Below are 6000 nucleotides of genomic sequence, written 5' to 3'. Positions count from 1 at the left end.
TAGATGTTTTGTAGTTGCGACTTCCACCGCTTGATGTATTGCTATACTCTCTGCTTTGCTTATGCTTAGAGCTCCAGGAAGTCTTGAGGAGAAATTATATTCAATACTCGGGATGCATATCCCAAAACCTACCCTTTCTTTGTTTTTTGAGGCATCAGTATATATAAAGGTATGGTCTTTTCCATATTGTTCAGTAGTCATAAGGAATTTTTCTTTAATCATCGGGTCATATTTTTTGATATTACAATTTAGAATTGGAAGTGGATTCATTAGTGTATCATAGTCTAATTCATAGCATGGAAAATTTGGGCTTTTGTATATTTTTTTAAAATATGGAAAAAAATATTCTAATGCCGAAACCAAGTATGGTACATTATGCCTTGTATAAAAATTAGGTTTGTTTATAAGTCTTTTACGTATTTCAATTAGGAGTAATATTATGGGATGATTCTCAATAATGATGATTTTACTTAAAAATTTAGAGGCTAACAATAATCTTCTATGTTCTAGGTCCATTTGGGCAGACTCTGCCAAGATTGCCAAATTTGGTGTAGACTTCATGCACCCCAAACATATCTTAAGTCCCTCAAAAAATACTGCATTGAGTTTGTTGTTGCATTTTTGTGATATTGGGTTGAATAGGAAGGAACCATAATCGAGATGAGATCTGATCAAGGCATTAAAAACCATTAGGAGTGTTCGTGGGTCAGCTCCCCACCAGACTCTACATATTGCACGTAGGATGTTAATATTTTTCTTTGCCTTGAGTATAATATTGTCAACATGTAAGTCCCATGATAGATGCTTATGAAAAATTATGCCTAGAAATTTCACTTCATTTTTTAGAGGAATGGCTGTGTTGTTGATTTTGATTTCTGTTAGATTATCTCTTCGCCTACCCTTTGTGAACCATACAGCTTCACATTTGTCTTTGGATAAGGACAAGTCATGTTCTGCAAGCCAGTGTAATGTGTTTTCCAATTCTTTGTTTATTTTACTTACCATGCTTTGGATATCATATCCCTTAATATACAAAACCAAGTCGTCTGCATATCCACATATTTTAACTTCATTATTGCTAATACAAAACAATTCTGCTATATAAATATTAAACAAAATGGTACTTAAGGGAGAACCTTGAGGTAGCCCCTTAGTTGCCATGAAAGGTCCCAAAAAGTCACCATCATTAGATCTTGAATATAAAAGTCTGTTCTGTAAAATTTTGAACACAATATTATTTATTGCAGATGGAATATTTCGAAGTTTTAGTTTACTATAAAGTTTGTATATATTGACATTATCATATGCTGCTTTGATATCAAGAAAGATGGCCAAAACCGATTGGGAGGATTCAAAGGCTTCCACAATTGTGGAATGAAGGAGGGTCAAGTTGTCAGCAGTGCCTCTTCCTTTTCTAAAACCTGTCTGATGGTTGGTGAATGAACAGTTATGTTCTAAGGACCAATCTAGGCGATTCTTGATTAATATTTCTAATGTTTTAAGCACACAAGAGGATAAAACTATTGGTCTGAAACTACTGGCCAAGAGTGGATTTTTGTGTGGCTTTAAGATATTTATAACATTATGGTTTTTCCAATCTTCAGGAAGGTTGTCACCATTTAGACAATTATTGTAGATATTCAACAGAAAATGTTTAGCTTGTAGTGGTAGATGTTTTATCATAAGGTAAGGAATGTCGTCCATACCTGGTGCCGAATTTTTTTTATTATTTACAGCATTGTTAAGTTCCCAGATTGTAAAAGGGGAAACTTGCTCGTTTATATCGTCAAGCTCAAAATTTGGATCAATAAAAACTGTAGACATGTTCTGTAGAATTTCTGTTTTAATGTTATCTGCTGGGTTATGAAATGTCTGGCCGTAATTTTTGTTATTTGAGAATTTTTTAACTTTATTCCAGACATAGGTAGTGTTAGATTCCTTATTTAATGATTCACAGAAGTTTATGAATTTATTTCTTTTTTTAATTCTGAGGTTTCGTTTAGTTTGGGCGATTATACGTTTGGCGTTTATATAGTTCTCTAAGGAAACAGATTGTTTAAAGTTTTGAATTGCCTGTTTGCGGCTTTTAATCCAAAGTGAACATTCTTCATCCCACCACGGATTTGAAGGTTTACCCTGTGTTCTACAGTTTTTATAGGGAATTGAGTTATCTGCTACTTGATTAACTACCTCCAAAAACTCATTGTAATTAGAGTTTACCGGTAAATCAAGCATTCCTGTTATCATCCCAGTGTGGAATGTATACCAGTCTGCTCTTTTAATATTTCTCATTTTGTATGTTTGTGTATAGATGCTATCATTTTTGTTAAACTCACAGTTGTTTATTATGACAAAGGTGGGGAAATGGTTGCTATTTCCACAATCTTGTATGACACCCCAAGTAGAACATAGAGCCATATTATTACTTGCTATGGCTAGATCTACAGCGCTACGATTATTATTAGGAGGTTGAAACAATGTTGCTGACCCATCATTTAGGATAATTAATTCTTTATCAAAAATAAAATCATAAATATTTTTTCCTCCCTTATTGGTAGGACATTTATCCCATAGGGGATGGTGAGAGTTTAGATCACCTAGTATAATTAAGTTTTCTGTAGGTATGTTTTCTATTGTTGAGCTCAAGAAAGGAAGAGTTATGGCATTATTTGTATTGGAGTAAATGTTTATTATGTATAAGTTACCAATTTTTGTTGTTATGTATTGGATTTGGTCTGAGTTGTATTTCTGAATTGTAGAAAAAATAATAGATTTCTTGATACAAGTAGCTACTCCACCATATCCGTCATCTCTGTCCTGTCTGACAACATTATAATACTTCAAAGAAAAATTAAAATCTTGTTTAAGCCAAGTTTCATTAATAGCAATTATGTCAGGGTCTTCTTTGAAAATTAAGTTCGTTATGTTTTCCCTGTTTGATTTAATACTTCTAATATTCCACTGAATAAATTTTAATTTCTTTTTTGAATTCATGATTATGTGATTTGATATATGTTTAATTAATTAAAATCAGAATCAGATTTATCCTCTTGGTCCATATAGGACTCTACGTTTAATCGGGAAAATAAATGGTTTTTAAGTAAATTTAAGTTTTCTGATGATGTATTACTAATAAAATTTAGGCATGAGTTTAAAAAGTCATTTGAAGAAAAGGTATCAATATTTTGAAAGTTTTGCGATGCACTGGATTGCCAGGCTTGATTGGAGTTTTGTGATAAATTAGCTGAGGTTCTTGATTTGAAAGGTTCTGAACGAGAAAATGAGCTATTGGGGGAAGAGGTTGGCTTTTCTGGTCTTAATTGCTGTGTATATATACTCTTTTCATTTGGTTGCTTATCTTGACGTTTTTGCACGACTCTCCGTTTGTTGTCGGAATTCAGAACCACCTGTTGAAAGGAACGTTTTACTGTAGATGATCTAAAATTGTTTGTTCTTCGTTGCGATGGTTCTATGGTGTTAGAATTATTTGTACTGGTACTTGGAGTATTTTCTAATGGCCTGCTGTTATTTTTAAAATTTGGAAAATCTCTCGGGTTATAAATAAATTTATTATTTGAGATGTATGATTTTGGAATAGCTTCACTTGCCTCAAAAAATGTCAAATTTTCATACGCCATCAGTTCTTTAATATTCTTTTGTCTTGTATATTCTGGGCAGCTTTTGTCAATAGATTTGTGAGAGTCCTTGCAGTAAAAACATTTTGTCATGCATACGTCTTCATGTTTGTTTTCCCCGCAATTAAAACATCTTTCTTTCCCTTTACAGTTTGTTTTTGTGTGGCCAAATCTAAGACAGTTATAGCACTGTGTCACTGGGGCAATATATGTTTCCACTAGTCTTGGTATGCCATAAAAAAACACAGTTTTGGGCATAATAACGCCTCGAAATGTAAATAGTGTCGTACCTGTGGGTTCATAAGAAGTTACTCCATCTTTAATTACTCTTCTATTTAATCTTTTTATATGTAAAATTTCAATGTCATTTCCTGTATCGCAACACCGAAGAAGTTCTTTTTCATCAATATCTGTATCAATCTGTCTGACGATACCTTTGCAGGTTACGAAGTTAAAAGGTATATATATCTTGTATCCCTGATTTAGAAGTTGAGTGTTCTTAAGTAGCATGTTAGCCGAGTGAAAATTGGCAAATTCAACTGAAACTCTATTGAGCCCTTTACTATCTATTTTTTTAACGTCATTAAGTTTGAGGTTGAATATATCTCGAGCTATTTTAATTGTATTGAATGTGCCAATTTTTATATTCGGTATATTTGTAGATTCAAGATATACTACAAAAGGTCCATGATCTTTTTCGGAGTATGTATTAACCTTTTTTTCTTCCTGAGAATTATTGTCGGAAGTCTGATTTTGATTTTTTTCGGAATTATTAGTCATTGCAATTTTAGCCGGAGAAGAAGTATCAGGATAAGGGGGGACTGAGCCCCCCTTTTCCTCACTCATTGTAAGAAAAAACCAGTCAATGAAGTATTAATAACTAGAAAGCAAAAAGAAATAAAAAGAGCAAGCAAAATAGCATAAAGGAAAGCCGCTTGAAAAAAAAATATAAGCAAAAATGCTCAACTTACCTATATGCAAACACTTAAGCAACAACACCGGCGGTTGTTAGCTAGGTTAAGACCCTAAACTAGTGGCAAACTTTAACTGTTGCAAAACAGAAACTGTTCACACCTCGCAAGCGTAATGTCTAGTTTAGAAATATTAAATTTTTGGAAAATATTTCTTAAATTTAAAATACGCGGTCTGACGTTTTGTATTTTATTTGACAATGATCATTGGGTTAAGTTAATAATTTCAAACACGCCATGTCTTGTTGCGTGTTTAAGGGTGGCTTCAAAAGAAATATGGATAATGCCTCCTTGATGCTGAGTTCTGTTGGAGAACTTGCATGACCAATGATTGAGAAGTCCTTACGACTAATAGGGTGGTCAGAATCAGTCATATGTTGGAATACTGCTGACTTTGGAACTGTTCTTGATCGTCTTCCTAAGTGACGATGTTGCGAGTGTTCGCAACATCTGACATTAAAGTGACGTCGAGTCTTCCCGACGTACGTAGCTGCACAGCTACTACATTTGAATTGATATATAATGTTAGATGCGAGATCACTAGGAATCATGTCTTTCACATGGAAACGAGATCCTATCCTTTCCAAAGTCGTGAAAGCAAATCTTAATTCTATAGAGGGAAATGCTTTTTTAATTATTCTACGGATGTTGCGTCGGATTTGTAAGCTGTGGTAACCAGTATATGGAAGTTTGATATAGATCTTTTCTTTGATTTCTTCTACTTTGTTGTTTGGTTGGAATTTGTTATTGAAAAAACGTCTGATGTATCTTTCTAAGAAGTTCAACGAAAAACCATTTTTACTTAAGATCATCTTTATGTTTTCTAATTCTTCATGTAGGAATTGCCAGGTTGAACAGATAGTGAAAGCGCGGTGAACAAGTATGTTGATTAAACTTGTTTTGTATTTGTTGGGAATGAAGCTATCTGCGTTTATATACAGGCCGGTGAAGGTTGGTTTTCTGTATATTGAAGTGGAAAAACCTGAAGGTGATCTGAATATGTTAATTCCTAAGAAGGGCAGATTTCCATTGATTTCAATTTCACTAGTAAATTTCATATTGTGGTGTTTCTGGTTGAGATAATCTAAAAAATGTTGAATGTGATCGGTATGTTTGAAGATGAGAAAAATATCATCCACGTATCGTCTATAAAGAAGTGGCTTAAAATCAATTGGACAGTCAGCTAACCATGTTTTCTCATGGTGACATAGAAAAGTGTTCGCGAAAACTGGTCCTAAAGGAGAGCCCATTGCAACGCCATCTATTTGTCTATACACTTTTCCGTCAAAACTGAATAGACATTCTTTGGCAGCTAATGTCAGTAGATCTTTAAATTTTGACTGCTTCATTCCTAAAAAGCTTGAATTGGAATTTGGGAAAAGTGAATTTATTAT

Source organism: Diabrotica virgifera, chromosome 6, assembly GCF_917563875.1.
Source record: "Diabrotica virgifera virgifera chromosome 6, PGI_DIABVI_V3a".
In the NCBI taxonomy this organism is placed as follows: Eukaryota; Metazoa; Arthropoda; class Insecta; order Coleoptera; family Chrysomelidae; genus Diabrotica; species Diabrotica virgifera.
Note: the sequence above shows the minus strand (reverse complement) of the source record.